This window comes from Pinus tabuliformis, chromosome Q (assembly GCF_031772625.1).
Source record: "Pinus tabuliformis cultivar Carrire ecotype Pingquan chromosome Q, CPIR1, whole genome shotgun sequence".
In the NCBI taxonomy this organism is placed as follows: Eukaryota; Viridiplantae; Streptophyta; class Pinopsida; order Pinales; family Pinaceae; genus Pinus; species Pinus tabuliformis.
In genome coordinates, this window is record NC_142296.1 from 3,870,090 (window position 1) to 3,888,841 (window position 18,752).

Genomic DNA, 18,752 nt, shown 5'->3' on the forward strand with positions numbered 1-18,752 from the left:
TCTAAATTTTATTGGAATCATAAGTTTGAGTTGTGAATGTGCACAATTCTAGTGACCCATAGGTTTTAAACAACAAAAAATCAAGATTTGGTAAAAAATTATATGACCAACTTTAAAAAAAAAAGTTCCAAAATATATAATATTTACAGTGAGTCATTTTCTAATGGGTTTTAAATAACCAAAAAACAAAATTTGGCTAAAAGTATGACTAGATTTTAGAAAAAAGAAAAACTCAAAATGTATAATAGCTAAATTGAGTCATATCCTTAATATCAAGGCATTGAAAGATTAGCTTTCAAAAATATTGTTTTTAACCATTTTAAAACTAGTTGATAACTATTTTTACAATTGAAATTATTATACTATTTTTTAATTTCAAAGTAAATAACATATTTGGATTTGAGAGATTGTTTTGCAATACTAATCCATATAATGATGTCAATATGAGTTATGTCAACTATACACTTTTTTAAAATGAACTTTCATGTGACTTTTATCTTATAAGTTTCCTCACTAAAGCTTCTTTTCTATATTTTAATTTTATATATTCTTGACCTTGGAAGCTTATATGTTATGTATATTGATGTAGTTTTTTTTTGTTTGTAAGTTTGGTAGGACTACATCTTCATCATGTTCAACTTCTCACCCCGATTGGGGGGATAGCACAAGTTTTGAACCCAAGACTTCTGGTTCAGTTAGACTTCATTTCCACGACCATTGCCAATTGAACTATCCCAAGCAAACATATTGATATAGTATTTTAAATAAAGAATATAATTTATTTTTTTCTTTTGTTAAAATTTGTAATTGATTAGGATTCTAATTAACCTAAATCATTTTGAAATTATTAAAAAGAATATTTTAAATTGTATTTTTACATATTTATATTTTTGTAAATTATAACTTCAAGAATGTGAAATTAAAATCCAAATAAATTTATCCTAACAAACTAAAAATAACTAAATTCTAAAAATAAATAAATTCTTATTATTATTTTTTACATGTTACTATAATTCTTAACTTTAATTTGTTAAAAATTAAAAAAATATAATAACTTAAAAGTTATAATAATAATAATAATAATAATAATAACAACAACAACAACAAAAAATTTAAATTATTAATAAAATACCATGAACACAATCACAAACAATTGATCGTGTTTACCCTTCTACTCATCATAAAAACATCTTTTCCACAAACGATGCGGAGTGCAGCTCACTTTTTGAGTAATGAAGTGTAGAAATAATAGCAGAGATTGTAGAGGTTACCCAAGTGGATGAATCCTCGGAATGCCGAACAAAGATGGTGAGCCCCCGTAAGCCTGTGGATGAGCTCGGTTAAACAGGCGGTGTGCTTCGGATTCTTCATGGACGTGTCTTGTTCTCCAACACGGTGAAGAGGAGTTGACCTAGGATGGAGCAAGCTCTTGAGACAGGTGGTGCTACCATGTAAGGCATGTGCTTCCAACGCATTGGAGCGGAGAATCCTGGTTGGTAGAGAGGGGAGAATCCTGCGGATGGTTTGATGGGAGGCTCGATGGTCCTTTGTTCGAGGGGAGGATTGTTGGGTATACGAACAAAGTCCCACATTGATTAGAAGTGGTAGAAGTGGGAAGGATCATGGGTATATAAGGATGAAAGTGTGAAGACCTTTGCTGAATTGGGCGTAGGCGTGAAGACCTTTGTTGAGTTGGGCTGAGTTGGGCGTAGGCGTGAAGACCTTTGTTGAGTTGGGCTGAGTTGGGCGTAGGCGTGAAGACGTAATGACCTTTGCTGTGTAAAACGCCGGAAAAAAGACCTGCGCTGCGAAGAGTCCAAACCCTGAGCGTAAGGTATCTGATGCGTGCTCCTGCTGAGCGTAGTCCAAAAACTGAGCGTAAGGCTATGTATGCGTGCTGGCCGGTGGTGCTGGGCATGTGGCTGAGTCTACTTGAGACCAGTGAGGCATGAAGGGCTGTAATTGCTCTGCGTCGTCGTGTCTGCCAGTTGCTGCAAGTAGGATCTGCGTGAAATCCGGGTATTGATCGGAGTTTCCAGACTTGTTTTTTTTTTTCAGCAGAATTTTTTTTTTTTAAACAAAGGCTGAAGATTGAAATCAAGTCAAGTTGTGGTTTTTATAAAAATATTGAAAAAAAAAAGGAAGGAAGGGTTTGCAGAATTTTTTTTTAAGACAGCAGAGATTGAAAAGGTTGTTGTTTTTTTACAAATATTGTAGAACAGCAGATTGAAAAGGTTGTTGTTTTTTTTTACAAATATTGTAGAAGAAAAGGTTTGCAAGAGATTTGCAAGAATGTTTTGAAACCAGAAAAACAAAAGGGTTTGCAAGAAACAAAGGATTTGAAACTTGCCTTTCTGTTTGAATTGGGGAAGTTATTTTTTTCTTAGAAAGACTGAAACCCTAGGAAGGAGGAAAAATGGCCAAGATGTCGAATGCAAGATTCGAGGTGGAGAAATTCACCGGAAAGAGCAATTTTGCTCTTTGGAAACTGAAGGTTAAGGATCTGCTTGTGCAACAAGGGTTACATAAGGCATTGGATGGGATTACTAAGAAACCTACAACCATGACTACTTCAGACTGGGAGGACTTGGATGCCCGAGCTCTCAGTACCATCCGGTTATGTCTAGCGGATGAAGTTCTCTTCAACATCGTTGAAGAGACTACGACGTCAGGATTGTGGGAAAAACTTGAAAACCTCTATATGACAAAATCATTAACCAACAGAATTTATCTGAAACGACAGTTTTACAGTATTCGAATGAAAGAAGGTTCAAGCGTTGCAGAACATTTGAATGTTTTTAATACACTAATTTGTCAATTAACAGATATGGAAGTCAAAATACAGGAAGAAGATAAAGCCATAACCTTGCTGTGTTCTCTGCCTGAATCATGGGATCACTTCGTAACCTCAATCAGTTTCAGCTCTGCTGATTCTTTGAAGTTTGAATCAGTCATGGGAGCTCTTCTATCTGAAGAAGTATGAAGGAAATCTAGCACTGATACAGCTGCATCAGAAGCCATGGTCGCTAGAGGATGCTCAAAGGAAAGAGGAGACAAACCAAGGGGGTCTTCCAGGTCGAAATCGAAGGGCAAGAAGTGTAAGGCAAAATGTTGGAACTGCGGTAAAGTTGGACACTTGAAGAAGGACTGTTGGAAACGGAAGGAATCCGAAAACCCGAAGAACGAATCGAATCAGGCTGATTCAGGTATGGTAGACGAAGTTTTATCTGCTGAAGAATTGTGTATGATAGATGAAACTTCACTTGAATGTAATGTCTCTCAGAGTTTTGATAGCTGGCTGTTAGACTCTGGTGCTTCGCATCACATGTGCCCACATAGAAATTGGTTTACCTCGTATGAAAAAGTAAACGGTAGTTCTGTGTTTATGGGTAACAATATGTCATGTCAGACTGTTGGGATGGGAGATATCAGGATTAAGATGTATGATAACACCGTTAGAACATTAACTAGTGTTAGACATGTACCTGATTTGAAGAAAAATTTAATCTCTTTGGGAGTGTTGGATTCAGATGGTTATAAGTTTACAGGTCAGGATGGCGTCTTGAAAGTCTTCAAAGGTGCCCTTGTGGTTATGAAGGCAGAAAAGGTCGGAAATCTTTATAGGTTAAAAGGAAGTACTCAGGTCGGTGAAGCAGCGGTTGCGTCAGAAAAGGAAGAAGCAGGTACTCGTCTGTGGCATCAGCGTTTGGGTCATATGAGCGAGAAAGGTCTTCACATACTGATGAAACGTAAATCTCTTCCCGGTCTGAAATCCTTGAATTTAGATTTCTGTAAACATTGTGTGTATGGAAAACAGTGTAAACAGAGATTTAAAGTTGGCAATCATAATAGTAAAGATGTTTTAGACTACATTCATTCTGATCTGTGGGGGCCTTCCCCTGTTATGTCATATGGAGGTGCATTGTATTTTTTAACGTTCATTGATGAGTACTCTCGTAAAGTTTGGGTCTATCTGCTAAAAAGGAAAGCTGATGTATTCAATGTCTTTAAACAATTCAAAGTAATGGTAGAGAAAAGAACAGGCAAATCTATTAAATGTCTAAGAACTGACAATGGTGGTGAGTTCACTTCTGTTGAGTTTGAACAATACTGTAAGGATGAGGGCATTGTTAGACACAAAACTGCTGTTTATACTCCTCAGCAAAATGGTGTTGCTGAGCGTATGAATCGGACTCTTATGGAAAGAGCCAGAAGCATGATCAGCAATGCTAACTTGCAAAAGGAGTTGTGGGCAGAAGCAGTATCTACTGCTTGTTATTTAGTTAACAGATCACCTTCAGTAGCAATTGATTGTAAAATTCCTGAAGAAGTTTGGACAGGTCAGTCTTGTGACTATTCTCATTTGAGGATATTTGGCTGTGATGCTTATTCTCTTATTCCGAAAAATCAGCGTTCAAAATTAGATCCAAAGTCGAAATGTTATGTCTTTGTTGGGTATGACTATGCAGTGAAAGGATATAGGTTGTGGGATCCTACATTGCGGAAGATAGTCATTAGTAGAGATGTAACATTTGATGAATCCTCTTTGTTAAAATCAAATGTTGAAAGAATTGAACAAGAATAGGTATCACCGAGTCAACGAGTTCAGTTGGAGGCTAGATCTTTCGGTGACAGTCGAAAGGAAGGAGAGACTTCTGGAGACAAAGGTGTTGAAGACACAAAGGAAGCCGTTGAAGCTTCTGAACCAGTGCAAGTTTCTGAACCAGTTCAGCAACCAGTCGCTCTGAGAAGGTCTACAAGGGAAAGGAAAACTCCCAAAAGGTATGAAGATTCTGCTTCATCTTTTGCTTTGGTTACTGAAGATGGGGAACCGTCTTGTTATCAGGAAGCGATAGATGATACAAATAACGAGAAATGGAAAAAGGCTATGGAAGAAGAAATGGACTCCTTAGCCAAGAACAATACCTGGGATCTTGTAGAGCTTCCTGAAGGGAGAAGTGTTGTTGGATGTAAATGGGTCTTCAAGCTGAAACGGAAAGTTGATGGTAGTATCGAAAGATATAAGGCGAGACTGGTAGCGAAAGGGTATTCTCAGGTTGAAAGTATAGACTTTCATGAGATTTTTTCTCCAGTTGTAAAACTTATCTCTATACGTACTGTGTTGGCACTAACTGCGTTGCTTAATCTTGAGTTAGAATAGTTAGATGTTAAAACAACTTTTCTACATGGTGATTTGAACGAAGAGATATATATGGAACAACCAGAAGGTTTTGTACGAGGTCGCAGCAGAAGATTAGTTTGCAAGCTCAGGAAATCATTGTATGGTCTGAGGCAGTCTCCCAGACAATGGTACAAGAAGTTTGATTCCTTCATGGTGAGCCAGAACTTTATAAGAAGTGAGTATGATCATTGTGTGTACTTCAAAAGATTCAATGGCATATTCATTATCTTAGCTTTGTATGTTGACGATATGCTTATTGCAAGCAAAAGCATGGAAGAGATCAACAGGTTAAAGGCTCAACTCTCTAGGGTGTTTGATATGAAGGATCTTGGAGCAGCAAAACATATCTTGGGCATGGAGATACACAGAGACAGGAAAAATGGTAAGCTTTGGTTATCACAGCAGAAGTATGTGGAGAAGGTACTTGAAAAGTTCTGTATGAATACCACCATTACATAACTAAATAATTCGTTACAAACTTATTCGTTACAAAACTGTCTATACCTAAATTTACTAAATCAACTAAATCGTTGTCAAACTAACAAACTCCACCTTGACAACTATTTTCCCATTCATCATCTTTCCTGCAAGCCAAGAGAAGCTAAACACCACCGCAGCTTCTCTACTGTAACTGGATTTGTGAATATGTCTGCACAATTTTCTTGTGTATGACCTTTTTAAGAGCTGCTTTTCCGCCATCGATCACATGTCTCAGAAAATGATGTAAGGTATCATTTTCTGAGACATGTGATCGATGGCGGAAAAGTAGCTCTTAAAAAGGTCCATACACGAGAAAATTGTGCAGACATATTCACAAAGCCAGTTACAGTAGAGAAGCTGCGGTGGTGTTTAGCTTCTCTTGGCTTGCAGGAAAGATGATGAATGGGAAAATTGTTGTCAAGGTGGAGTTTGTTAGTTTGACAACGATTTAGTTGATTTAGTAAATTTAGGTATAGACAGTTTTGTAACGAATAAGTTTGTAACGAATTATTTAGTTATGTAACGGTAGTTAGTGACATGAATATATCGAATGCTCATGTAAAGGAAAAATCATTCTTGAATAAAGCAGATACAAATTCAGTTTCATATTTCTTGGTCTTCTCCTATTTTCTTGCTATTCTTTCTACAATCTCTGCTATTATTTCTACAAGTGGTATCGGAGCTCGAGAGCCGAGCGATTGGGCGTAGGCGTGAAGATCTTTGCTGAGTAGAATGCTGAAAGCATGAAGACCTTTGCTGAATTGGGCGTAGGCGTGAAGACCTTTGCTGAGTTGGGCTGAGTTGGGCGTAGGCGTGAAGACGTAATGACCTTTGCTGTGTAAAACGCCGGAAAAAAGACCTGCGTTGCGAAGAGTCCAAACCCTGAGCGTAAGGTATCTGATGCGTGCTCCTGCTGAGCATAGTCCAAAAACTGAGCGTAAGGTTGTGTATGCGTGCTGGCCGGTGGTGCTGGACGTGTGGCTGAGTCTACTTGAGACCAGTGAGGCGTGAAGGGCTGTAATTGCTCTGCGTCGTCGTGTCTGCCAGTTGCTGCAAGTAGGATCTGCGTGAAATCCGAGTATTGATCGGAGTTTCCAGACTTGTTTTTTTTTTCAGCAGAATTTTTTTTTTTAAACAAAGGCTGAAGATTGAAATCAAGTCAAGTTGTGGTTTTTATAAAAATATTGAAAAAAAAAAGGAAGGGAGGGTTTGCAGAATTTTTTTTTAAGACAGCAGAGATTGAAAAGGTTGTTGTTTTTTTACAAATATTGTAGAACAGCAGATTGAAAAGGTTGTTGTTTTTTTTTACAAATATTGTAGAAGAAAAGATTTGCAAGAGATTTGCAAGAATGTTTTGAAACCAGAAAAACAAAAGGGTTTGCAAGAAACAAAGGATTTGAAACTTGTCTTTCTGTTTGAATTGGGGAAGTTATTTTTTTCTTAGAAAGACTGAAACCCTAGGAAGGAGGAAAAATGGCCAAGATGTCGAATGCAAGATTCGAGGTGGAGAAATTCACCGGAAAGAGCAATTTTGCTCTTTGGAAACTGAAGGTTAAGGATCTGCTTGTGCAACAAGGGTTGCATAAGGCATTGGATGGGACTACTAAGAAACCTACAACCATGACTACTTCAGACTGGGAGGACTTGGATGCCCGAGCTCTCAGTACCATCCGGTTATGTCTAGCAGATGAAGTTCTCTTCAACATCGTTGAAGAGACTACGGCGTCAGGATTGTGGGAAAAACTTGAAAACCTATATATGACAAAATCATTAACCAACAGAATTTATTTGAAACGACAGTTATACAGTCTTCGAATGAAAGAAGGTTCAAGCGTTGCAGAACATTTGAATGTTCTTAATACACTAATTTTTCAATTAACAGATATGGAAGTCAAAATACAGGAAGAAGATAAAGCCATAACCTTGTTGTGTTCTCTGCCTGAATCATGGGATCACTTCGTAACCTCAATCAGTTTCAGCTCTGCTGATTCTTTGAAGTTTGAATCAGTCGTGGGAGCTCTTCTGTCTGAAGAAGTACGAAGGAAATCCAGCACTGATACAGCTATGTCAGAAGCCATGGTCGCTAGAGGACGCTCAAAGGAAAGAAGAGACAACCAAACGGGGTCTTCCAGGTCGAAATCGAAGGGCAAGAAGTGTAAGGAAAAATGTTGGAACTGCGGTAAAGTTGGACACTTGAAGAAGGACTGTTGGAAACGGAAGGAATCCGAAAACCTGAAGAACGAAGCGAATCAGGCTGATTCAGGTATGGTAGACGAAGTTTTATCTGCTGAAGAATTGTGTATGATAGATGAAACTTCACCTGAATGTAATGTCTCTCAGAGTTTTGATAGCTGGCTGTTAGACTCTGGTGCTTCGCATCACATGTGCCCACATAGAAATTGGTTTACCTCGTATGAAAATGTAAACGGTAGTTCTGTGTTTATCGGTAACAATATGTCATGTCAGACTGTTAGGATGGGAGATATCAGGATTAAGATGTATGATAACACAGTTAGAACATTAACTAGTGTTAGACATGTACCTGATTTGAAGAAAAATTTAATCTCTTTGGGAGTGTTGGATTCAGATGGTTATAAGTTTACAGGTCAGGATGGCGTCTTGAAAGTCTTCAAAGGTGCCCTTGTGGTTATGAAGGCAGAAAAGGTCGGAAATCTTTACAGGTTAAAAGGAAGTACTCAGGTCGGTGAAGCAGCGGTTGCATCAGAAAAGGAAGAAGCAGGTACTCGTCTGTGGCATCAGCATTTGGGTCATATGAGCGAGAAAGGTCTTCACATACTGATGAAACGTAAATCTCTTCCCGGTCTGAAATCCTTGAATTTAGATTTCTGTAAACATTGTGTGTATGGAAAACAGTGTAAACAGAGATTTAAAGTTGGCAATCATAATAGTAAAGATGTTTTAGACTACATTCATTCTGATCTGTGGGGGCCTTCCCCTGTTATGTCATATGGAGGTGCATTGTATTTTTTAACGTTCATTGATGAGTACTCTCGTAAAGTTTGGGTCTATCTGCTAAAAAGGAAAGCTGATGTATTCAATGTCTTTAAACAATTTAAAGTAATGGTAGAGAAAAGAATAGGCAAATCTATTAAATGTATAAGAACTCACAATGGTGGTGAGTTCACTTCTGTTGAATTTGAACAATATTGTAAGGATGAGGGCATTGTTAGACACAAAACTGCTGTTTATACTCCTCAGCAAAATGGTGTTGCTGAGCGTATGAATCGGACTCTTATGGAAAGAGCTAGAAGCATGATCAGCAATGCTAACTTGCAAAAGGAGTTGTGGGTAGAAGCAGTATCTACTGCTTGTTATTTAGTTAACAGATCACCTTCAGTAGCAATTGATTGTAAAATTCCTGAAGAAGTTTGGACAGGTTAGTCTTGTGACTATTCTCATTTGAGGATATTTGGCTGTGATGCTTATTCTCTTATTTCGAAAAATCAGCGTTCAAAATTAGATCCAAAGTCGAAATGTTATGTCTTTGTTGGGTATGACTATGCAGTGAAAGGATATAGGTTGTGGGATCCTACATTGCGGAAGATAGTCATTAGTAGAGATGTAACATTTGATGAATCCTCTTTGTTAAAATCAAATGTTGAAAGAATTGAACAGGAACAGGTATCGCCGAGTCAACGAGTTCAGTTGGAGGCTAGATCTTTCGGTGACAGTCGAAAGGAAGGAGAGACTTCTGGAGACAAAGGTGTTGAAGACACAAAGGAAGTCATTGAAGCTTCTGAACCAGTGCAAGTTTCTGAACCAGTTCAACAACCAGTCGCTCTGAGAAGGTCTACAAGGGAAAGGAAAACTCCCAAAAGGTATGAAGATTCTGCTTCATCTTTTGCTTTGGTTACTAAAGATGGGGAACCGTCTTGTTATCAGGAAGCGATAGATGATACAGATAGCGAGAAATGGAAAATGGCTATGGAAGAAGAAATGGACTCCTTAGCCAAGAACAATACCTGGGATCTTGTAGAGCTTCCTGAAGGGAGAAGTGTTGTTGGATGTAAATGGGTCTTCAAGCTGAAACGGAAAGTTGATGGTAGTATCGAAAGATATAACGCGAGACTGGTAGCGAAAGGGTATTCTCAGGTTGAAGGTATAGACTTTCATGATATTTTTTGTCCAGTTGTAAAACTTGTCTCTATACGTACTGTGTTGGCACTAACTGCATTGCTTAATCTTGAGTTAGAACAGTTAGATGTTAAAACAACTTTTCTACATGGTGATTTGAATGAAGAGATATATATGGAACAACTAGAAGGTTTTGTACGAGGTCGCAGCAGAAGATTAGTTTGCAAGCTCAGGAAATCATTGTATGGTCTGAGGCAGTCTCCCAGACAATGGTACAAGAAGTTTGATTCCTTCATGGTGAGCCAGAACTTTATAAGAAGTGAGTATGATCATTGTGTGTACTTCAAAAGTTTCAATGGCATATTCATTATCTTAGCTTTGTATGTTGACGATATGCTTATTGCAAGCAAAAGCATGGAAGAGATCAACAGGTTAAAGGCTCAACTCTCTAGGGCGTTTTATATGAAGGATCTTGGAGCAGCAAAACATATCTTGGGCATGGAGATACACAAAGACAGGAAAAATGGTAATCTTTGGTTATCACAGCAGAAGTATGTGGAGAAGGTACTTGAAAAGTTCTCTATGAATAATGTGAAACCTATTAATGTTCCACTAGCTTCCCATTTTAAGCTTTCTTCGGTTTTAAGTCCTAGAGCTGATGAAGAAAAGCAGTATATGTCTCATGTACCATATGCAAATGTGGTAGGCAACTTAATGTATGCGATGGTATCTACAAGACCTGACATTTCACATGCAGTTGGAGTTGTAAGCAGGTTCATGGCAAATCCAGGTAAAGAACATTGGCAAGCAGTAAAATGGGTGCTTCGATATCTTAGAGGCACAAGTGATCATTGCATCGTCTTTAATGGTAGTGAAGGATCAGTTTGCGGATATGTAGATGCTGACTATGCAGGTGATTTGGACAAAAGAAGATCTACTACAGGTTATGTCTTTACTCTTGCAGGTGGAGCAATTAGTTGGATGTCAAAGCTTCAAGAAACAGTTGCGTTGTCCACTACCGAAGCTGAATATGTAGCTGCTTCAGATGCCAGTAAAGAAGCAATCTGGTTAAAGGTTTTGCTCGAAACAAAGGATTTGAAACTTGTCTTTCTGTTTGAATTGGGGAAGTTACTTTTTCTTAGAAAGGCTGAAACCCTAGGAAGGAGGAAAAATGGCCAAGATGTCGAATACCACTTGTAGAAATAATAGCAGAGATTGTAGAAAGAATAGCAAGAAAATAGGAGAAAACCAAGAAATATGAAACTGAATTTGCATCTGCTTTATTCAAGAATGATTTTTCCTCTACATGAGCATTCGATATATACATGTCACTAACTATCGTTACATAACTAAATAATTCGTTACAAACTTATTCGTTACAAAACTGTCTATACCTAAATTTACTAAATCAACTAAATCGTTGTCAAACTAACAAACTCCACCTTGACAACAATTTTCCCATTCATCATCTTTCCTGCAAGCCAAGAGAAGCTAAACACCACCGCAGCTTCTCTACTGTAACGGGCTTTGTGAATATGTCTGCACAATTTTCTCGTGTATGGACCTTTTTAAGAGCTACTTTTCCGCCATCGATCACATGTCTTAGAAAATGATACCTTACATCAATGTGCTTGGTTCTGCTATGATAGGCAGGGTTTGTAGCCAAGTGAATAGCGCTTTGACTGTCACAAAGTACATTCACTTTCTCTTGCGTCCTTCCAATCTCATCGAGCAAACCCTTTAACCAGATTGCTTCTTTACTGGCATCTGAAGCAGCTATATATTCAGCTTCGGTAGTGGACAACGCAACTGTTTCTTGAAGCTTTGACATCCAACTAATTGCTCCACCTGCAAGAGTAAAGACATAACCTGTAGTAGATCTTCTTTTGTCCAAATCACCTGCATAGTCAGCATCTACATATCCGCAAACTGATCCTTCACTACCATTAAAGACGATGCAATGATCACTTGTGCCTCTAAGATATCGAAGCACCCATTTCACTGCTTGCCAATGTTCTTTACCTAGATTTTCCATGAACCTGCTTACAACTCCAACTGCATGTGAAATGTCAGGTCTTGTAGATACCATCGCATACATTAAGTTTCCTACCGCATTTGCATATGGTACATGAGACATATACTGCTTTTCTTCATCAGCTCTAGGACTCAAAACCGAAGAAAGCTTAAAATGGGAAGCTAGGGGAACATTAATAGGTTTCACATTATTCATAGAGAACTTTTCAAGTACCTTCTCCACGTACTTCTGCTGTGATAACCAAAGCTTACCATTTTTCCTGTCTCTGTGTATCTCCATGCCCAAGATATGTTTTGTTGCTCCAAGATCCTTCATATAAAACGCCCTAGAGAGTTGAGCCTTTAACCTATTGATCTATTCCATGCTTTTGCTTGCAATAAGCATATCGTCAACATACAAAGCTAAGATAATGAATATGCCATTGAAACTTTTGAAGTACACAAAATGATCATACTCACTTCTTATAAAGTTCTGGCTCACCATGAAGGAATCAAACTTCTTGTACCATTGTCTGGGAGACTGCCTCAGACCATACAATGATTTCCTGAGCTTGCAAACTAATCTTCTGCTGCGACCTCGTACAAAACCTTCTGGTTGTTCCATATATATCTCTTCGTTCAAATCACCATGTAGAAAAGCTGTTTTAACATCTAACTGTTCTAACTCAAGATTAAGCAACGCAGTTAGTGCCAACACAGTACGTATAGAGATAAGTTTTACAACTGGAGAAAAAATCTCATGAAAGTCTATACCTTCAACCTGAGAATACCCTTTCGCTACCAGTCTCGCCTTATATCTTTCGATACTACCATCAACTTTCCGTTTCAGCTTGAAGACCCATTTACATACAACAACACTTCTCCCTTCAGGAAGCTCTACAAGATCCCAGGTATTGTTCTTGGCTAAGGAGTCCATTTCTTCTTCCATAGCCTTTTTCCATTTCTCGCTATCTGTATCATCTATCGCTTCCTGATAACAAGACGGTTCCCCATCTTCAGTAACCAAAGCAAAAGATGAAGCAGAATCTTCATACCTTTTGGGAGTTTTCCTTTCCCTTGTAGACCTTCTCAGAGGGACTGGTTGCTGAACTGGTTCAGAAACTTGCACTGGTTCAGAAGCTTCAACGGCTTCCTTTGTGTCTTCAACACCTTTGTCTCCAGAAGTCTCTCCTTCCTTTCGACTGTCACCGAAAGATCTAGCCTCCAACTGAACTCGTTGACTCGGCGATACCTGTTCCTGTTCAATTCTTTCAACATTTGATTTTAACAAAGAGGATTCATCAAATGTTACATCTCTACTAATGACTATCTTCCGCAATGTAGGATCCCACAACCTATATCCTTTCACTGCATAGTCATACCCAACAAAGACATAACATTTCGACTTTGGATCTAATTTTGAACGCTGATTTTTCGGAATAAGAGAATAAGCATCACAGCCAAATATCCTCAAATGAGAATAGTCACAAGACTGACCTGTCCAAACTTCTTCAGGAATTTTACAATCAATTGCTACTGAAGGTGATCTGTTAACTAAATAACAAGCAGTAGATACTGCTTCTGCCCACAACTCCTTTTGCAAGTTAGCATTGCTGATCATGCTTCTGGCTCTTTCCATAAGAGTCCAATTCATACGCTCAGCAACACCATTTTGCTGAGGAGTATAAACAGCAGTTTTGTGTCTAACAATGCCCTCATCCTTACAGTATTGTTCAAATTCAACAGAAGTGAACTCACCACCATTGTCAGTTCTTAGACATTTAATAGATTTGCCTGTTCTTTTCTCTACCATTACTTTAAATTGTTTAAAGACATTGAATACATCAGCTTTCCTTTTTAGCAGATAGACCCAAACTTTACGAGAGTACTCATCAATGAACGTTAAAAAATACAAAGCACCTCCATATGACATAACAGGGGAAGGCCCCCACAGATCAGAATGAATGTAGTCTAAAACATCTTTACTATTATGATTGCCAACTTTAAATCTCTGTTTACACTGTTTTCCATACACACAATGCTTACAGAAATCTAAATTCAAGGATTTCAGACCGGGAAGAGATTTACGTTTCATCAGTATGTGAAGACCTTTCTCGCTCATATGACCCAAACGCTGATGCCACAGACGAGTACCTGCTTCTTCCTTTTCTGACGCAACCGCTGCTTCACCGACCTGAGTACTTCCTTTTAACCTGTAAAGATTTCCGACCTTTTCTACCTTCATAACCACAAGGGCACCTTTGAAGACTTTCAAGACGCCATCCTGACCTGTAAACTTATAACCATCTGAATCCAACACTCCCAAAGAGATTAAATTTTTCTTCAAATCAGGTACATGTCTAACACTAGTTAATGTTCTAACTGTGTTATCATACATCTTAATCCTGATATCTCCCATCCCAACAGTCTGACATGACATATTGTTACCCATAAACACAGAACTACCGTTTACTTTTTCATACGAGGTAAACCAATTTCTATGTGGGCACATGTGATGCGAAGCACCAGAGTCTAACAGCCAGCTATCAAAACTCTGAGAGACATTACATTCAGGTGAAGTTTCATCTATCATACACAATTCTTCAGCAGATAAAACTTCGTCTACCATACCTGAATCAGCCTGATTCGCTTCGTTCTTCGGGTTTTCGGATTCCTTCCGTTTCCAACAGTCCTTCTTCAAGTGTCCAACTTTACCGCAGTTCCAACATTTTGCCTTACACTTCTTGCCCTTCGATTTCGACCTGGAAGACCCCCTTGGTTTGTCTCCTCTTTCCTTTGAGCGTCCTCTAGTGACCATGGCTTCTGATGCAGCTGTATCAGTGCTGGATTTCCTTCGTACTTCTTCAGACAGAAGAGCTCCCACGACTGATTCAAACTTCAAAGAATCAGCAGAGCTGAAACTGATTGAGGTTATGAAATGGTCCCATGATTCAGGCAGAGAACACAGCAAGGTTATGGCTTTATCTTCTTCCTGTATTTTCACTTCCATATATGTTAATTGACAAATTAGTGTATTAAAAACATTCAAATGTTCTGCAACGCTTGAACCTTCTTTCATTCGAAGACTGTGTAACTGTCGTTTCAGATAATTTCTATTGGTTAATGATTTTGTCATATAGAGGTTTTCAAGTTTTTCCCACAATCCTGACGCCGTAGTCTCTTCAACGATGTTGAAGAGAACTTCATCCGCTAGACATAACCGGATGGTACTGAGAGCTTGGGCATCCAAGTCCTCCCAGTCTGAAGTAGTCATGGTTGTAGGTTTCTCAGTAATCCCATCCAATGCCTTATGCAACCCTTGTTGCACAAGCAGATCCTTAACCTTCAGTTTCCAAAGAGCAAAATTGCTCTTTCTGGTGAATTTCTCCACCTCGAATCTTGCATTCGACATCTTGGCCATTTTTCCTCCTTCCTAGGGTTTCAGTCTTTCTAAGAGAAAAATAACTTCCCCAATTCAAACAGAAAGACAAGTTTCAAATCCTTTGTTTCTTGCAAACCCTTTTGTTTTTCTGGTTTCAAAACATTCTTGCAAATCTCTTGCAAACCTTTTCTTCCGGATTTCACGTAGATCCTACTTGCAGCAACTGGCAGACACGACGACGCAGAGAAATTACAACCCTTCACGCCTCACTGGTCTCAAGTAGACTCAGCCACACGCCCAACACCACCGGCCAGCACGCATACACAGCCTTACGCTCAGTTTTTGGACTACGCTCAGTAGGAGCATGCATTAGATACCTTCGCAGCGCAGGTCTTTTTTCCGGCGTTTTACACAGCAAAGGTCATTACGTCTTCACGCCTATGCCCAACTCAGCCCAACTCAGCAAAGGTCTTCGCGCCTACGCCCAATTCAGCAAAGGTCTTCACACTTTCAACATTCTACTCAGTAATGATCTTCATGCCTACGCCCAATCGCTCGGCTCTCGAGCTCTGATACCACTTGTAGAAATAATAGCAAGAAAATAGGAGAAGACCAAGAAATATGAAACTGAATTTGTATCTGCTTTATTCAAGAATGATTTTTCCTCTACATGAGCATTCGATATATTCATGTCACTAACTACTGTTACATAACTAAATAATTCGTTACAAACTTATTCATTACAAAACTGTCTATGCCTAAATTTACTAAATCAACTAAAACGTTGTCAAACTAACATGAAGAACACAAGTTTTTAAACATTTATGTCACATCTATGGAAATAAAGAACCTAAAACATATAAAATATTTGAACATTTTGGTGGCCACGACCATACAAAAAGGCAAAGTTATAGCGATAAATTTACGTTGTAGTCTAATTAGTTTGTGAATTTGTTTTGAAAATCACTGAAATTTTGGTAAGATTTTGATAAAATATGGCAGGGATTTTTGTAAATCCAGGTTATAGCTGTCAAAATTCAAGATTTGGGTGCACCAGAGGTTTTTGATAGTGCTGAATCTATTTCCACCATCAAAAACATGATTCAAACACTGTTACTGTGAGATTTTTTGAATTTTTTTTGGCCGGATTCCGACCACTTTTGACGAGTCTAAATCATGGATTAGTTAATCAACTGAATGTATTGACGCGAATGCACTAAGGCTTCAGTCTGTTGGCTACCAATAGTGCCATGGTTGCATTTTTTTCCATCGTGCATTACTTCTGAGTACTTCACCTAGTGTAGTACAATCGTATTCATGTAGCCTTGTTTATTTAAAGATATGTTGTGATTTAAAATTACTACGTGATATTATTTAATTGCAACCATTTTTAGGCCGATAGGCCTTTCTTTTGAATCAGGACACCTCTCATTTTTGTCTACCCTTCTCCTCTCTACTGACATCTGTGTAGAGGTCTTTGTGCTCACCCCCCTCCTCTCCAATTAACAACCGTGCACCAATATTTTTACGTCGAATTACATGCACCATATTAATGCCATAGTTCCAGGGCATATTTCTTGATTCAATGCACCTCCAGTCTGAACTTCCGATACACCTGCATTTTCTAGTCGCAACATTTATGGAAGGGTAGGGTTTCTTAATTCCTCTTCATGGTCACTAAACCATTGATACACCTATTGTTTCCAGTCGCAACATTTCCGGAAGAGTGGCTCCAACACTATGCCAATGTGCGAACTAGTTTTATGATACACGACGAATTGTCTGTCGATTTTTACAGTAAGCCAAACTAATTTAGTACACTCCTGGCTAATTTTGTGAATGATCCAATTTCCATTCGAGCATTTCATGCTACTCAGAAAGGAATTCTGGTTGTATCCTATGTGGGAAACGACGAACCTGATTCTCAAACTGTCGTAAATACTAAGCCATGGATTTTTATGGTTGGAGCGACCTCAATCGACCGAGAATTCTTGTCAAACATTGTGTTACACAACGATAAGATTATTGAGGTGAGAATAGGGGAAAACAAACCCGAAAGTATTATGTTTCTTCATTTTTCACAGGAATTAGTACTTTCAATTGTTCAACATTTTTCTAATAGATTCGGCCAATATTCAAGAGCATGCCCTGTTTTTACAGAGATAACAATGAGAATTTCATGCTTGTTGCTAATGGTATTAAAGACTATTTAATAAAGAAGTCGATTAAACCTGCAATAAAATGCAGTTTTGTGTCAATTTCTCAAATTGGGGCAACAATTTTGGAAATCAGACAGATGTAGATAGGTTCTATAACTAACATTTTGTAAAATGCATATAAATTTTTTAACATTTTTCATGATTTCTAGACCTATTACTTTGGGAATCTTGGTAAAAAGATTTGTACTATGCATTTAGGGTAAGGGAATCACATTTTCAAATCTCATACAGTCGGACATGCACCCGCTTGTGTATGTAGGAAGCATTCCTGACAAGTCCAGTGATCCAATAGTTGCAAGGTAAATTACATTGATTTTCCAACACAGATTTGTCTTAGGGACATTAAACCATACAATGTAGGAAATTTTATAATCATATTTTTCATGAGGGGAAATTCTAAGGAAGGTATTCTGCCATAATTGTCTTCTAGAATCCTTAGATGCAAGAAAAGAGAAAGGAAAGGTTGTACTCTGTATTGCAAATGCCACAACTACATCGAAGCAAATAATGAAAATAACATTCCAGGATGTTGGAGGCATAGGCATGATTTTTGTGGATGATTTACATATATTTGAAGTAGAGGTCTCTAGTACCTTGCAGCTACTACAGTAAGTACATCGTTTGCAACAAAGATATTTTCTTACATAAACTCGACCAGGTGCGTTTAATCCTATTCTCTATCACATGTTTATATTGATGAATTATTCATTTGGATAGTCAATTACAATGTGGCTATTTATAATCTTCTAAGCCTTGTCATTATAGAAATCCCATTGCAACAATTATTCCAATAGAGGTTGTCACAATTTTACAAGCCCACTCCTGTTATTGCATCTTTTCCATCAAGAGGACTTGGAGGGCTGACCCAAAACATTCTCAAGGTTAGTACTCACTGATTCAGAGTCCATTTAGCTTAATTAACATTCAAAAGCTAATTATGAGAGATCATCACAACATGAACACTTTAATTGATATTTGCAACCAGACATCAGTGCACCGGGTGTGAATATCATTGTTGCATGGGATCCTACCAATACATTTATAGACATAGATCTTTCAAACATTTCTTTCAGGGACGATGTCTACCACATTCTACATGATGTCTGGAACATCCGTAGTAGTTCCTCATGTTAGCGGAACTGCTGCATTTGTAAAATCTATGAATCCTACTTGGAGCTCCTTTGCTATCAGATCAACCCTGATGACAACAGGTACTTTTCAAGTTTTATTCTTGAAATGCATCGTGTAATAATGCAAATATCACATTGACCAAATCATGGAGACCTTTTTCCCCTTATTCTAAAAGACTAGATATTTATGATTTCAATAATGCCTAAATTGAATTTAGTACTTTGAAATGCATAATCCCTTAAAGAAATTT